The following is a 16,147-nucleotide window of genomic DNA, read 5'->3' as shown; positions in this document are numbered from 1 at the left end:
AGGGTCCAGGGTGGTGTGTATGGCATTTTGCAGGGTGGTGTGTGTGCCGGCGTCCAGTTGTGTGTGTGGCAGGGTCCAGGGTGGTGTGTGTGACAGGGTCCCGGGTGGTGTGTGTGGCCAGGTCCAGGGTGGTGTGTGTGGCAGGGACCAGGGTGGTGTGTGTGGCGGGGTCCAGGGTGGTGTGTGTGGCAGGGACCAGGGTGGTGTGTGTGGCGGGGTCCAGGGTGGTGTGTGTGGCAAGGTCCAGGGTGGTGTGTGTGGCAGGGACCAGGGTGGTGTGTGTGTGTTATAGTCCAGGCAGGTGTGTGTGTGTTGGGGTGCAGGGTAGTGTGTGTGGCAGGGTCCAGGGTGGTGTGTGTGTGGCAGGTTCCAGGGTGGTGTGTGTGGCGGGATACAGGGTGGTGTGTGTGTGGCAGGGTCCAGGGTGGTGTGTGTGGCAGGGTCCAGGGTGGTGTGTGAGGCAGGGACCAGGGTGGTGTGTGTGGCGGGGTCCAGGGTGGTGTGTGTGACAGGGTCCCGGGTGGTGTGTGTGGCAAGGTCCAGGGTGGTGTGTGTTGCAGGGTCCACGGTGGTATGCGTGTGTGTTGGGGTCTAGGGTGGTGTGTGTGTGTGTTGGGGTACTGGGTAGAGAGTGTGGCAGGGTCCAGGGTGGTGTGTGTGTGGCAAGGTCCAGGGTGGTGTGTGTGTGGCAGGGTCCAGGGTGGTGTGTGTTGCAGGGTCCTGGGTGGTGTGTGTGGCAGGGTCCATTGTGGTGTGTATGGCAGGGTCCAAAGTGGTGTGTGTGGCAGGGTCCTGGGTGGTGTGTGTGGCAAGGTCCAGGGTGGTGTGTGAGGCAGGGTCCATGGTGGTGTGAGTGGCGGGGTCCAGGGTGGTGTGTGTGGTGGGTCTAGGGTGGTGTGTGTGACAGGGTCCCGGGTGGTGTGTGTGGCAAGGTCCAGGGTGGTGTGTGTGGCAGGAACCAGGGTGGTGTGTGTGGCGGTGTCCAGGGTGGTGTGTGCGGCAGGGTCCTGGGTGGTGTGTTGGCAGAGTCCAGGGTAGTGTGTGTGACAACGTCCAGGGTGGTGTGTGTGACAACGTCCAGGGTGGTGTGTGTGGCAGGGTCCTGGGAGGTGTGTGTGGCGGGGTCCAGGGTGGTGTGTGTGGAAGGGTCCTGGGAGGTTTGTGTGGCTGGGACCAGGGTGGTGTGTGTGGCGGGGTCAAGGGTGGTGTGTTTGACAGGGTCAAGGGTGGTGTGTGTGGCAAGGTCCAGGGTGGTGTGTGCGGATGGGTCCAGGGTGGTGTGTGTGGCAGCGACCAGGGTGGTGTGTGTGTCGGGGTCCAGGGTGGTGTGTGTGGCAGGGTCCATTGTGGTGTGTGTGGCGGGGTCCAGGGTGGTGTGTGTGGCGGGGTCCAGGGTGGTGTGTGTGGCAGGGTCCAGGGTGGTGTGTGTGGCGGGGTCCAGGATGGTGTGTATGACAGGGTTCAGGGTGATGTGTGTGGCAGGGTCCAAGGTGATGTGTGTGGCAGGGACCAGGTTGGTGTGTGTGGAGGGGTCCAGGGTGGTGTGGATGACAGGGTCCAGGGTGGTGTGTGTGGCAAGGTCCAGGGTGGTGTGTGTGTGGCAGGGTCCAGGGCGGTGTGTGTGGCAGGGTCCAGGGTGGTGTGGATGACAGGGTCCAGGGTGGTGTGTGTGGCAAGGTCCAGGGTGGTGTGGATGACAGGGTCCAGGGTGGTGTGTGTGGCAAGGTCCAGGGTGGTGTGTGTGTGGCAGGGTCCAGGGTGGTGTGTGTGGCAGGGTCAATTGTGGAGTGTATGGCAGGGTTAAGGGTGCTGTGTGCGGCAGGGTCCAGGGTGGTGTGGATGACAGGGTCCAGGGTGGTGTGTGTGGCAAGGTCCAGGGTGGTGTGGATGACAGGGTCCAGGGTGATGTGTGTGGCAAGGTCCAGGGTGGTGTGTGAGGCAGGGTCCAGGGTGGTGTGTGTGGCGAGGACCAGGGTGGTGTGAATGGGGGGTCTAGGGGGGTGTGTGTGACAGGGTCCCGGGTGGTGTGTGTGGCAAGGTCCAGGGTGGTGTGTGTGGCAGGGACCAGGGTGGTGTGTGTGGCAGGGTCCTGGGTGGTGTGTGTGGCAAGGTGCAGGGTGGTGTGTGAGGCAGGGTCCAGGGTGGTGTGTGAGGCAGGGTCCTGGGTAGTGTGTGTGGCGGGGTCCAGGGTGGTGTGTGTGGCGGGGTCCAGGGTGGTGTGTGTGACAGGGTCCCCGGTGGTGTGTGTGGCAAGGTCCAGGGTGGTGTGTGTGGCAGGGACCAGGGTGGTGTGTGTGTGTGTTATAGTCCAGGGTTGTGTGTGTGTTGGGGTGCAGGGTAGTGTGTGTGGCAGGGTCCAGGGTGGTGTGTGTGGTCCAGGGTGGTGTGTGTGGCGGGGTCCAGGGTGGTGTGTGTGACAGGGTCCCGGGTGATGTGTGTGGCAAGGTCCAGGGTGGTGTGTGTGACAGGGACCAGGGTGGTGTGTGTGGCGGCGTCCAGGGTGGTGTGTGTGGCAGGGTCCAGGGTGGTGTGTGTTGCAGGGTCCTGGGTGGTGTGTGTGGCAGGGTCCATTGTGGTGTGTGTGGCAGGGTCCAGGGTGGTGTGTGTTGCAGGGTCCTGGGTGGTGTGTGTGGCAGGGTCTATTGTGGTGTGTGTGGCAGGGTCCAGGGTGGTGTGTGTGGCAAGGTCTTGGGTGGTGTGTGTGGCAGGGTTCAGGGTGGTGTGTGAGGCAGGCTCTAGGGTGGTTTGTGTGATAACGTCCAGGGTGGTGTGTGTGGCAGGGTCCAGGGTGGTGTGTGTGGCAGGGTCCAATGTGGTGTGTGTGGCAAGGTCCAGGGTGGTGTGTGTGACAAGGTCCAGGGTGGTGTGTGTGTGACAACGTCCAGGGTGGTGTATGTGTGGCAGGGTCCAGGGTGGTGTGTGTTGCAGGGTCCTGGGTGGTGTGTGTGGCAGGGTCCATTGTGGTGTGTATGGCAGGGTCCAGGGTGGTGTGTGTGGCAGGGTCCTGGGTGGTGTGTGTGGCAGGGTCCATTGTCTTGTGTGTGGCAGGGTCCAGGGTGGTGTGTGTGGCAGGGTCCTGGGTGGTGTGTGTGGCAGGGTTCAGGGTGGTGTGTGAGGCAGGGTCCAGGGTGGTGTGTGTGGCAGGGTCCAGGGTGGTGTGTGTGGCGGGGTCCAGGGTGGTGTGTGTGGCGGGGTCCAGGGTGGTGTTTGTGGCAGGGTCCTAGGTGGTGTGTTGGCAGGGTCCAAGGTTGTGTGTGTGGCAGGGTCCTAGGTGGTGTGTTGGCAGGGTCCAGGGTTGTGTGTGTGGCGGGGTCCAGGGTGGTGTGCGTGGAAGGGTCCAGGGTGGTGTGTGTGGCAGGGTCCAGGGTGGTGTGCGTGTGTGTTGGGGTCTAGGGTCATGTGTGTGTGTGTTAGGGTCCAGGGTAGAGAGTGTGGCAGGGTCCAGGGTGGTGTGTAGGGCAGGGTCCAGGGTGGTGTGTATGGTTTTGTGCAGGGTAGTGTGTGTGCCGGCGTCCAGTTGTGTGTGTGGCAGGGTCCAGGGTGGTGTGTGTGGCGGGGTCCAGGGTGGTGTGTGTGACAGGGTCCCGGGTGGTGTGTGTGGCAAGGTCCAGGGTGGTGTGTGTGGCAGGGACCAGGGTGGTGTGTGTGGCGGGGTCCAGGGAGGTGAGTGTGGCAGGGACCAGGGTGGTGTGTGTGTGTGTTATAGTCCAGGCAGGTGTGTGTGTGTTGGGGTGCAGGGTAGTGTGTGTGGCGGGGTACAGGGTGGTGTGTGTGGCAGGGTCCAGGGTGGTGTGTGTGACAGGGTCCAGGGTGGTGTGTGAGGAAGGGACCAGGGTGGTGTGTGAGGCGGGGTCCAGGGTGGTGTGTGTGACAGGGTCCCGGGTGGTGTGTGTGGCAAGGTCCAGTGTGGTGTGTGTGTGGCAGGGTCCAGGGTGATGTGTGTTGCAGGGTCCTGAGTGGTGTGTGTGGCAGGGTCCATTGTGGTGTGTGTGGCAGTGTCCAGGGTGGTGTGTGTGGCTGGGTCCTGGGTGGTGTGTGTGGCAGGGTTCAGGGTGGTGTGTGAGGCAGGGTCCAGGGTGGTGTGTGTGGCGGGGCCCAGGGTGGTGTGTGTGGCGGGGTCCAGGGTGGTGTGTGTGGCAGGGTCCAGGGTGGTGTGTGTGGCGGGGTCCAGGGTGGTGTGTGTGGCGGGGTCCAGGGTGGTGTGTGTGTGTGTTGGAGTCCAGGGTGGTGTGTGTGTGTCATAGTCCAGGGTGGTGTGTGTGTTTTGGGGTGCAGGGTAGTGTGTGTGGCAGGGTTCAGAGTGGTGTGTGTGTGGCAGGTTCCAGGGTGGTGTGTGTGGCGGGGTCCAGGGTGGTGTGTGTGGCAGGATCCAGGGTGGTGTGTGTGGCAGGTTCCAGGGTGGTGTGTGTGGCGGGGTCCAGGGTGATGTGTGTGACAGGGTCCAGGGTGGTGTGTGTGGCAAGGTCCAGGGTGGTGTGTTTGGCAGCGACCAGGGTGGTGTGTTTGGCGGCGTCTAGGGTGGTGTGTGTGACAAGGTCCAGGTTGGTGTGTGTGACAAGGTCCAGGGTGGTGTGTGTGGCAAGGTCCAGGGTGGTGTGTGTGGAAGCGACCAGGGTGGTGTGTGTGCCGGGGTCCAGGGTGGTGTGTGTTGCAGGGTCCAGGGTGGTGTGCATGTGTGTTGGGGTTTAGGGTGGTACGTGTGTGTGTGTGTTGGGGTACAGGGTAGAGAGTGTGGCAGGGTCCAGGGTGGTGTGTGTGTGTTGGGGTCCAGGGTGGTGTGTGTGGCAAGGTCCAGGGAGGTGTGTGTGGCAGGGTCCAGGGTGGTGTGTGTGGCGGGGTCCAGGATGGTGTGTATGACAGGGTTCAGGGTGGTGTGTGTGGCAAGGTCCAGGGTGGTGTGTGTGACAGGGTCCAGGGTGGTGTGTGTTGCAGGGTCCTGGGTGGTGTGTGTGTGGCAGGGTCAATTGTGGTGTGTGTGGCAGTGTTAAGGGTGGTGTGTGTGGCAGGGTCCTGGGTGATGTGTGTGGCAAGGTCCAGGGTGGTGTGTGAGGCAGGGTCCAGGGTGGTGTGTGTGGCGGGGACCAGGGTGGTGTGTGTGGCGGGGTCCAGGGTGGTGTGTTTGACAGGGTCAAGGGTGGTGTGTGTGGCAAGGTCCAGGGTGGTGTGTGTGACAGGGTCCAGGGTGGTGTGTGTGGCAAGGTCCAGGGTGGTGTGTGTTTGGCAGGGTCCAGGGTGGCGTGTGTTGCAGGGTCCTGGGTGGTGTGTGTGTGGCAGGGTCAATTGTGGTGTGTGTGGCAGTGTTAAGGGTGGTGTGTGTGGCAGGGTCCTGGGTGATGTGTGTGGCAAGGTCCAGGGTGGTGTGTGAGGCAGGGTCCAGGGTGGTGTGTGTGGCGGGGACCAGGGTGGTGTGTGTGGGGGGTCTAAGGGGGTGTGTGTGACAGGGTCCCGGGTGGTGTGTGTGGCAAGGTCCAGGGTGGTGTGTGTGGCAGGGACCAGGGTGGTGTGTGTGGCAGGGTCCTGGGTGGTGTGTGTGGCAAGGTCCAGGGTGGTGTGTGAGGCAGGGTCCAGGGTGGTGTGTGAGGCAGGGTCCAGGGTAGTGTGTGTGGCGGGGTCCAGGGTGGTGTGTGTGGCGGGGTCCAGGGTGGTGTGTGTGACAGGGTTCCGGGTGGTGTGTGTGGCAAGGTCCAGGGTGGTGTGTGTGGCCGGGACCAGGGTGGTGTGTGTGTGTGTTGGAGTCCAGGGTGGTGTGTGTGTTATAGTCCAGGGTGGTGTGTGTGTGTTCGGGTGCAGGGTAGTGTGTGTGGCAGGGTCCAGGGTGGTGTGTGTGACAGGGACCAGGGTGGTGTGTGTGGCGGCGTCCAGGGTGGTGTGTGTGTGGCAGGGTCCAGGGTGATGTGTGTTGCAGGGTCCTGGGTGGTGTGTGTGGCAGGGTCCATTGTGGTGTGTGTGGCAGGGTCCAGGGTGGTGTGTGTTGCAGGGTCCTGGGTGGTGTGTGTGGCAGGGTCCATTGTGGTGTGTGTGGCAGGGTCCAGGGTGGTGTGTGTGGCAGGGTCTTGGGTGGTGTGTGTGGCAGGGTTCAGGGTGGTGTGTTAGGCAGGGTCCAGGGTTGTTTGTGTGACAAGGTCCAGGGTGGTGTGTGTGACAACGTCCAGGGTGGTGTGTGTGTGGCAGGGTCCAGGGTGGTGTGTGTGGCAGGGTCCATTGTGGTGTGTGTGGCAAGGTCCAGGGTGGTGTGTGTGACAAGGTCCAGGGTGGTGTGTGTGACAACGTCCAGGGTGGTGTGTGTGTGGCAGGGTCCAGGGTGGTGTGTGTTGCAGGGTCCTGGGTGGTGTGTGTGGCAGGGTCCATTGTGGTGTGTGTGGCAGGGTCCAGGGTGGTGTGTGTGGCAGGGTCCTGGGTGGTGTGTGTGGCAGGGTCCATTGTCGTGTGTGTGGCAGGGTCCAGGGTGGTGTGTGTGGCAGGGTCCTGGGTGGTGTGTGTGGCAGGATTCAGGGTGGTGTGTGAGGCAGGGTCCTGGGTGGTGTGTGTGGCAAAGTCCAGGGTGGTGTGTGTGGCGGGGTCTAGGGTGGTGTGTGTGGCGGGGTCCAGGGTGGTGTTGGTGGCAGGGTCCTGGGTGGTGTGTTGGCAGGGTCCAGTGTTGTGTGTGTGGCGGGGTTCAGGGTGGTGTGCGTGGAAGGGTCCTGGGAGGTGTGTGTGGCTGGGTCTAGGGTAGTGTGAGTGTGTGTTGGGGTCCAGGGTGGTGTGTGTGGCAGGGTCCAGGTTGGTGTGCGTGTGTGTTGGGGTCTAGGGTGGTGTGTGTGTGTGTTGGGGTCCAGGGTATAGAGTGTGGCAGGGTCCAGGGTGGTGTGTATGGCATTTTGCAGGGTGGTGTGTGTGCCGGCGTCCAGTTGTGTGCGTGGCAGGGTCCAGGGTGGTGTGTGTGACAGGGTCCCGGGTGGTGTGTGTGGCAAGGTCCAGGGTGGTGTGTGTGGCAGGGACCAGGGTGGTGTGTGTGGCGGGGTCCAGGGTGGTGTGTGTGGCAGGGACCAGGGTGGTGTGTGTGGCGGGGTCCAGGGTGGTGTGTGTGGCAAGGTCCAGGGTGGTGTGTGTGGCAGGGACCAGGGTGGTGTGTGTGTGTTATAGTCCAGGCAGGTGTGTGTGTGTTGGGGTGCAGGTAGTGTGTGTGGCAGGGTCCAGGGTGGTGTGTGTGTGGCAGGTTCCAGGGTGGTGTGTGTGGCGGGATACAGGGTGGTGTGTGTGTGGCTGGGTCCAGGGTGGTGTGTGTGGCAGGGTCCAGGGTGGTGTGTGAGGCAGGGACCAGGGTGGTGTGTGTGGCGGGGTCCAGGGTGGTGTGTGTGACAGGGTCCCGGGTGGTGTGTGTGGCAAGGTCCAGGGTGGTGTGTGTTGCAGGGTCCACGGTGGTATGCGTGTGTGTTGGGGTCTAGGGTGGTGTGTGTGTGTGTTGGGGTACTGGGTAGAGAGTGTGGCAGGGTCCAGGGTGGTGTGTGTGCGTTGGGGTCCAGGGTGGTGTGTGTGGCAAGGTCCAGGGTGGTGTGTGTGACAGGGTCCAGGGTGGTGTGTGTGTGTCAGGGTCCAGTGTGTTGTGTGTGGCAGGGTCCAGAATAGTGTGAGTGGCAGGGCCCAGGATGGTATGTGTGGCGGCGTCCAGGGTGGTGTGTGTGTGGCAAGGTCCAGGGTGGTGTGTGTGTGGCAGGGTCCAGGGTGGTGTGTGTTGCAGGGTCCTGGGTGGTGTGTGTGGCAGGGTCCATTGTGGTGTGTATGGCAGGGTCCAAAGTGGTGTGTGTGGCAGGGTCCTGGGTGGTGTGTGTGGCAAGGTCCAGGGTGGTGTGTGAGGCAGGGTCCATGGTGGTGTGAGTGGCGGGGTCCAGGGTGGTGTGTGTGGTGGGTCTAGGGTGGTGTGTGTGACAGGGTCCCGGGTGGTGTGTGTGGCAAGGTCCAGGGTGGTGTGTGTGGCAGGAACCAGGGTGGTGTGTGTGGCGGTGTCCAGGGTGGTGTGTGCGGCAGGGTCCTGGGTGGTGTGTTGGCAGGGTCCAGGGTGGTGTGTGTGACAACGTCCAGGGTGGTGTGTGTGACAACGTCCAGGGTGGTGTGTGTGGCAGGGTCCTGGGAGGTGTGTGTGGCGGGGTCCAGGGTGGTGTGTGTGGAAGGGTCCTGGGAGGTTTGTGTGGCTGGGACCAGGGTGGTGTGTGTGGCGGGGTCAAGGGTGGTGTGTTTGACAGGGTCAAGGGTGGTGTGTGTGGCAAGGTCCAGGGTGGTGTGTGCGGATGGGTCCAGTGTGGTGTGTGTGGCAGGGTCCAGAATAGTGTGTGTGGCAGGGTCCAGGGTGGTATGTGTGGCGGCGTCCAGAGTGGTCTGTATGACAGGGTCCAGGGTGGTGTGTGTGGAAAGGTCCAGGGTGGTGTGTGTGTGGCAGGGTCAAGAGTGGTGTGTGTTGCAGGGTCCTGAGTGGTGTGTGGCAGGGTCCATTGTGGTGTGTGTGGCAGGGTCCAGGGTGGTGTGTGTGGCTGGGTCCTGGGTGGTGTGTGTGGCAGGGTTCAGGGTGGTGTGTGAGGCAGGGTCCAGGGTGGTGTGTGTGGCGGGGCCCGGGGTGGTGTGTGTGGCGGGGTCCAGGGTGGTGTGTGTGGCAGGGTCCTGGGTGGTGTGTGTGGCAGGGTCCATTGTCGTGTGTGTGGCAGGGTCCAGGGTGGTGTGTGTGGCAGGGTCCTGGGTGGGGTGTGTGGCAGGATTCAGGGTGGTGTGTGAGGCAGGGTCCTGGGTGGTGTGTGTGGCAAAGTCCAGGGTGGTGTGTGTGGCGGGGTCTAGGGTGGTGTGTGTGGCGGGGTCCAGGGTGGTGTTGGTGGCAGGGTCCTGGGTGGTGTGTTGGCAGGGTCCAGGGTTGTGTGTGTGGCGGGGTCCTGGGTGGTGTGCGTGGAAGGGTCCGGGGAGGTGTGTGTGGCTGGGTCCAGGGTAGTGTGTGTGTGTGTTGGGGTCCAGGGTGGTGTGTGTGGCAGGGTCCAGGTTGGTGTGCGTGTGTGTTGGGGTCTAGGGTGGTGTGTGTGTGTGTTGGGGTCCAGGGTATAGAGTGTGGCAGGGTCCAGGGTGGTGTGTATGGCATTTTGCAGGGTGGTGTGTGTGCCGGCGTCCAGTTGTGTGTGTGGCAGGGTCCAGGGTGGTGTGTGTTGCAGGGTCCTGGGTGGTGTGTGTGGCAGGGTTCAGGGTGGTGTGTGAGGCAGGGTCCAGGGTGGTGTGTGTGGCTGGGTCCAGGGTAGTGTGTGTGGCGGGGTCCAGGGTGGTGTGTGTGACAGGGTCCCGGGTGGTGTGTGTGGCAAGGTCCAGGGTGGTGTGTGTGGCAGGGACCAGGGTGGTGTGTGTAGCGGGGTCCAGGGTGGTGTGTATGGCAGGGTCCAAAGTGGTGTGTGTGGCAGGGTCCTGGGTGGTGTGTGTGGCAAGGTCCAGGGTGGTGTGTGAGGCAGGGTCCATGGTGGTGTGAGTGGCGGGGTCCAGGGTGGTGTGTGTGGTGGGTCTAGGGTGGTGTGTGTGACAGGGTCCCGGGTGGTGTGTGTGGCAAGGTCCAGGGTGGTGTGTGTAGCAGGAACCAGGGTGGTGTGTGTGGCGGGGTCCAGGGTGGTGTGTGCGGCAGGGTCCTGGGTGGTGTGTTGGCAGGGTCCAGGGTGGTGTGTGTGACAACGTCCAGGGTGGTGTGTGTGACAACGTCCAGGGTGGTGTGTGTGGCTGGGTCCTGGGAGGTGTGTGTGGCGGGGTCCAGGGTGGTGTGTGTGGAAGGGTCCTGGGAGGTTTGTGTGGCTGGGACCAGGGTGGTGTGTGTGGCGGGGTCAAGGGTGGTGTGTTTGACAGGGTCAAGGGTGGTGTGTGTGGCAAGGTCCAGGGTGGTGTGTGCGGCTGGGTCCAGTGTGGTGTGTGTGGCAGGGTCCAGAATAGTGTGTGTGGCAGGGTCCAGGGTGGTATGTGTGGCGGCGTCCAGAGTGGTCTGTATGACAGGGTCCAGGGTGGTGTGTGTGGAAAGGTCCAGGGTGGTGTGTGTGTGGCAGGGTCCAGAGTGGTGTGTGTTGCAGGGTCCTGAGTGGTGTGTGGCAGGGTCCATTGTGGTGTGTGTGGCAGGGTCCAGGGTGGTGTGTGTGGCTGGGTCCTGGGTGGTGTGTGTGGCAGGGTTCAGGGTGGTGTGTGAGGCAGGGTCCAGGGTGGTGTGTGTGGCGGGGCCCAGGGTGGTGTGTGTGGCGGGGTCCAGGGTGGTGTGTGTAACAGGGTCCCGGGTGGTGTGTGTGGCAAGGTCCAGGGTGGCGTGTGTGGCAGGGACCAGGGAGGTGTGTGTGTGTTGGAGTCCAGGGTGGTGTGTGTGTGTTATAGTCCAGGGTGGTGTGTGTGTAATGGGGTGCAGGGTGTGTGTGTGGCAGGGTCCAGAGTGGTGTGTGTGTGTTGGGGTGCAGGGTAGTGTGTGTGGCAGGGTCAAGAGTGGTGTGTGTGTGGCAGGTTCCAAGGTGGTGTGTGTGGCGGGGTCCAGGGTGGTGTGTGTGGCAGGTTCCAGGGTGGTGTGTGTGGCAGGGTCCCGGGTGGTGTGTGTGGCAAGGTCCAGGGTGGTGTGTGTGGCAGCGACCAGGGTGGTGTGTGTGGCGGCGTCCAGGGTGGTGTGTGTGACAAGGTCCAGGGTGGTGTGTGTGACAACGTCCAGGGTGGTGTGTGTTGCACGGTCCAGGGTGGTGTGCATGTGTGTTGGGGTCTAGGGTGGTGTGTGTGTGTTGGGGTACAGGGTAGAAAGTGTGGCAGGGTCCAGGGTGGTGTTTGTGTGATGGGGTCCAGGGTGGTGTGTGTGGAAGGGTCCTTGGAGGTGTGTGTGGCTGGGTCCAGGGTGGTGTGTGTGGCAGAGACCAGGTTGGTGTGTGTGGCGGGGTCCAGGGTGGTGTGTTTGACAGGGTCAAGGGTGGTGTGTGTGGCAAGGTCCAGGGTGCTGTGTGTGACAGGGTCCAGGGTGGTGTGTGCGGCTGGGTCCAGTGTAGTGTGTGTGGCGGGGTCCAGGGTGGTATGTTTGGCGGCGTCCAGAGTGGTGTGTGTGACAGGGTCCAGGGTGGTATCTGTGGAAAGGTCCAGGGTGGTGTGTGTGGCAGGGACCAGGGTGGTGTGTGTGTGTTATAGTCCAGAGTGGTGTGTGTGTGGCAGGGTCCAGGGTGGTGTGTGTGGCGGGGTCCAGGGTGGTATGTGAGGCAGGGTCCAGAGTGGTGTGTGTGTGGCAGAGTCCAGGGTGGTGTGTGTGGCAGAGTCCAGGGTGGTGTGTGTGACAAGGTCCAGGGTGGTGTGTGTGTGACAAAATCCAGGGTGGTGTGTGTTGCAGGGTCCAGGGTAGTGTGCGTGTGTGTTGGGGTCTCGGGTAGTGTGTGTGTGTGTTGGTGTACAGGGTAGAGAGTGTGGCAGGGTCCAGGGTGGTGTGTGTGTGTTGGGGTCCAGGGTGGTGTGTGTGGAAAGGTCCAGGGTGGTGTGTGTGTGGCAGGGTCCAGGGTGGTGTGTGTTGCAGGGTCCTGGGTGGTGTGTGTGGCAGGGTCCAATATGGTGTGTGTGGCAGGGTCCAGGGTGGTGTGTTTGGCAGGGTCCTGGGTGGTGTGTGTGGCAGGGTTCAGGGTGGTGTGTGAGGCAGGGTCCAGGGTGGTGTGTGAGACGGGGTCCAGGGTGGTGTGTTTGGCGGGGTCTAGGGTGGTGTGTGTGACAGGGTCCCGGGTGGTGTGTGTGGCAAGGTCCAGGGTGGTGTGTGTGGCAGGGACCAGGGTGGTGTGTGTGTGTGTTGGAGTCCAGGGTGGTGTGTGTGTGTTATAGTCCAGGCAGGTGTGTGTGTGGTGGGGTGCAGGGTAGTGTGTGTGGCAGGGTCCAGAGTGGTGTGTGTGTGGCAGGTTCCAGGGTGGTGTGTGTGGCGGGGTCCAGGGTGGTGTGTGTGACAGGGTCCAGGGTGGTGTGTGTGGCAGGGTCCAGGGTGGTTTGTGAGGCAGGGACCAGGGTGGTGTGTGTGGCGGGGTCCAGGGTGATGTGTGTGACAGCGTCGCGGATGGTGTGTGTGGCAAGGTCCAGGGAGGTGTGTGTGGCAGCGACCAGGGTGGTGTGTGTGACGGCATCCAGGGAGGTGTGTGTGACAAGGTCCTGGGTGGTGTGTGTTGCAGGGTCCAGGGGGGTGTGCGTGTGTGTTGGGGTCTAGGGTGGTGTGTGTGTGTGTTGGGGGTTCAGGGTAGAGAGTGTGGAAGGGTCCAGGGTGGAGTGTGTGTGTTGGGGTCTAGGGTGGTGTGTGTGGCAGGGTCCAGGGTGGTGTGTGTGGCGGGGTCCATTGTGGTGTGTGTGGCGGGATCCAGGGTGGTGTGTGTGGCCGGGTTCAGTGTGGTGTGTGTGTCAGGATCCAGAGTGGTGAGTGTGTGTCAGGATCCAGAGTGGTGTGTGTGTGTGTGGCAGGGTCCAGGGTGGTGTGTGTCGCGGAGTCCAGGGTGGTGTGTGTGGTGGTGTCCAGGGTGGTGTGTGTGGTGGGGTCCAGGGTGGTGTGTGTGTGGCAGGGTCCAGGGTGGTGTGTGTGTGGTGGGGTCCAGTGTGGTGTGTGTGGCATGTTCCAGGCTGGTGTGTGTGGCTGGGTCCAGGGTGGTGTGTGTGGCAGGGTCCAGGGTTGTGTGTGTGGCAGGGACCAGGATGCTGTGTGTGGCTGGGTCCTGGGTGGTGTGTGTGTGGCAGGGTCCAGGGTGGTGTGTGTAACAGGGTCCATGGTGGTGTGTTCGGCGGGGTCCAGTGTGGTGTGTGTGGCAGGGTCCAGGGTAGTGTATGTGGCAGGGTCCAAGGTGGTGTGTGGCGGGGTCCAGGGCGGTGTGTGTGGCAGGGTCCAGGGTGGTGTGTGTGTGTTGGGGTCCAGGGTGGTGTGTGTGGCAGGGTCCAGGGTGGTGTGTGTGGCGGGGTCCAAGGTGGTGTGTGTGGCAGGGTCCAGGGTGGTGTGTATGGCATTGTGCAGGTTGGTGTGTGTGCCGGCGTCCAGTTGTGTGTGTGGTAGGGTCCAGTGTGGTGTGTGTGTGACAAATCCAGGGTGGTGTGTGTGTGGTGGGGTCCAGTGTTGTGTGTGTGGCATGTTCCAGTGTGGTGTGTGTGGCTGGGTCCAGGGTGGTGTGTGTGGCGGGGTCCAGGGTGGTGTGTGTGACAGGGTCCAGGGTTTTGTGTGTGGCAGGGTCCAGGGTTGTGTGTGTGGCAGGGACCAGGGTGGTGTGTGTGGCGGGGTCCAGGGTGGTGTGTGTGGCAGGGTCCAGGGTTGTGTGTGTGGCAGGGACCAGGGTGGTGTGTGTGTGGCGGGGTCCAGGGTGGTGTGTGTGTGGCGGGGTCCAGGGTGGTGTGTGTAACAGGGTCCCGGGTGGTGTGTGTGGCAAGGTCCAGGGTGGTGTGTGTGGCAGGGACCAGGGAGGTGTGTGTGTGTTGGAGTCCAGGGTGGTGTGTGTGTGTTATAGTCCAGGGTGGTGTGTGTGTGTGTTGGGGTGCAGGGTAGTGTGTGTGGCAGGGTCCAGAGTGGTGTGTGTGTGTTGGGGTGCAGGGTAGTGTGTGTGGCAGGGTCAAAAGTGGTGTGTGTGTGGCAGGTTCCAGGGTGGTGTGTGTGGCGGGGTCCAGGGTGGTGTGTGTGGCAGGTTCCAGGGTGGTGTGTGTGGCAGGGTCCCGGGTGGTGTGTGTGGCAAGGTCCAGGGTGGTGTGTGTGGCAGCGACCAAGGTGGTGTGTGTGGCAGCGACCAGGGTGGTGTGTGTGGCGGCGTCCAGGGTGGTGTGTGTGACAAGGTCCAGGGTGGTGTGTGTGTGACAAGGTCCAGGGTGGTGTGTGTTGCAGGGTCCAGGGTGGTGTGCGTGTGTGTTGGGGTCTAGGGTTTTGTGTGTGTGTGTTGGTGTACAGGGTAGAGAGTGTGGCAGGGTCCAGAGTGGTGTGTGTGTGTTGGCGTCCAGGGTGGTGTGTGTGGAGAGGTCCAGGGTGGTGTGTGTTGCGGGGTCCTGGGTGGTGTGTGTGGCAGGGTCCATTGTGGTGTATGTGGCAGGGTCCAGGGTGGTGTGTGTGGCAGGGTCCTGGGTGGTGTGTGTGGCAGGGACCAGGGTGGTGTGTGTGTGGAGGGGTCCAGGGTGGTGTGTGTGACAGGGTCCCGGGTGGTGTGTGTGGCAAGGTCCAGGGTGGTGTGTGTGGCAGGGACCAGGGTGGTGTGTGTGTGTGTTGGAGTCCAGGGTGGTGTGTGTGTGTTATAGTCCAGGGTGGTGTGTGTGTGTTGGGGTGCAGGGTAGTGTGTGTGGCATGGTCCAGAGTGGTGTGTGTGTGGCGGGGTCCAGGGTGGTGTGTGTGGCAGGGTCCAGGGTGGTGTGTGTGGCAGGGTCCAGGGTGGTGTGTTTGGCAGCGACCAAGATGGTGTGTGTGGCGGCGTCTAGGGTGGTGTGTGTGACAAGGTCCAGGGTGGTGTGTGTGACAAGGTCCAGGGTGGTGTGTGTGGCAAGGTCCAGGGTGGTGTGTGTGGCAGCGACCAGGGTGGTCTGTGTGCCGGGGTCCAGGGTGGTGTGTGTTGCAGGATCCAGGGTGGTGTGCGTGTGTGTTGGGGTTTAGGGTGGTACGTGTGTGTGTGTGTTGGGGTACAGGGTAGAGAGTGTGGCAGGGTCCAGGGTGGTGTGTGTGTGTTGGGGTCCAGGGTGGTGTGTGTGGCAGGGTCCAGGGTGGTGTGTGTGGCGGGGTCCATTGTGGTGTGTGTGGCGGGGTCCAGGGTGGTGTGTGTGGCAGGGTCCAGGGTGGTGTGTGTGGCGGGGTCCAGGATGGTGTGTATGACAGGGTTCAGGGTAATGTGTGTGGCAGGGTCCAAGGTGGTGTGTGTGGCAGGGACCAACTTGGTGTGTGTGGCGGGGTCCAGGGTGGTGTGTTTGACAGGGTCAAGGGTGGTGTGTGTGGCAAGGTCCAGGGTGGTGTGTGTGACAGGGTCCAGGGTGGTGTGTGTGGCAAGGTCCAGGGTGGTGTGTGTGTGGCAGGGTCCAGGGTGGTGTGTGTTGCAGGGTCCTGGGTGGTGTGTGTGGCAGGATCAATTGTGGTGTGTGTGGCAGTGTTAAGGGTGGTGTGTGTGGCAGGGTCCTGGGTGATGTGTGTGGCAAGGTCCAGGGTGGTGTGTGAGGCAGGGTCCAGGGTGGTGTGTGTGGCGGGGACCAGGGTGGTGTGTGTGGGGGGTCTAAGGGGGTGTGTGTGACAGGGTCCCGGGTGGTGTGTGTGGCAAGGTCCAGGGTGGTGTGTGTGGCAGGGACCAGGGTGGTGTGTGTGGCAGGGTCCTGGGTGGTGTGTGTGGCAAGGTCCAGGGTGGTGTGTGAGGCAGGGTCCAGGGTGGTGTGTGAGGCAGGGTCCAGGGTAGTGTGTGTGGCGGGGTCCAGGGTGGTGTGTGTGGCGGGGTCCAGGGTGGTGTGTGTGGCGGGGTCCAGGATGGTGTGTATGACAGGGTTCAGGGTGATGTGTGTGGCAGGGTCCAAGGTGGTGTGTGTGGCAGAGACCAGGTTGGTGTGTGTGGCGGGGTCCAGGGTGGTGTGTTTGACAGGGTTCCGGGTGATGTGTGTGGCAAGGTCCAGTGTGGTGTGTGTGGCCGGGACCAGGGTGGTGTGTGTGTGTGTTGGAGTCCAGGGTGGTGTGTGTGTTATAGTCCAGGGTGGTGTGTGTGTGTTCGGGTGCAGGGTAGTGTGAGTGGCAGGGTCCAGAGTGGCGTGTGTGGTGGGGTCCAGGGTGGTGTGTGTGGCGGGGTCCAGGGTGGTGTGTGTGACAAGGTCCCGGGTGATGTGTGTGGCAAGGTCCAGGGTGGTGTGTGTGACAGGGACCAGGGTGGTGTGTGTGGCGGCGTCCAGGTTGGTGTGTGTGTGGCAGGGTCCAGGGTGATGTGTGTTGCAGGGTCCTGGGTGGTGTGTGTGGCAGGGTCCATTGTGGTGTGTGTGGCAGGGTCCAGGGTGGTGTGTGTTGCAGGGTCCTGGGTGGTGTGTGTGGCAGGGTCCATTGTGGTGTGTGTGGCAGGGTCCAGGGTGGTGTGTGTGGCAGGGTCTTGGGTGGTGTGTGTGTGGCAGGGTTCAGGGTGGTGTGTTAGGCAGGGTCCAGGGTTGGTTGTGTGACAAGGTCCAGGGTGGTGTGTGTGACAACGTCCAGGGTGGTGTGTGTGTGGCAGGGTCC

This window comes from Procambarus clarkii, chromosome 26 (assembly GCF_040958095.1).
Source record: "Procambarus clarkii isolate CNS0578487 chromosome 26, FALCON_Pclarkii_2.0, whole genome shotgun sequence".
Taxonomy (NCBI): domain Eukaryota; kingdom Metazoa; phylum Arthropoda; class Malacostraca; order Decapoda; family Cambaridae; genus Procambarus; species Procambarus clarkii.
Note: the sequence above shows the minus strand (reverse complement) of the source record.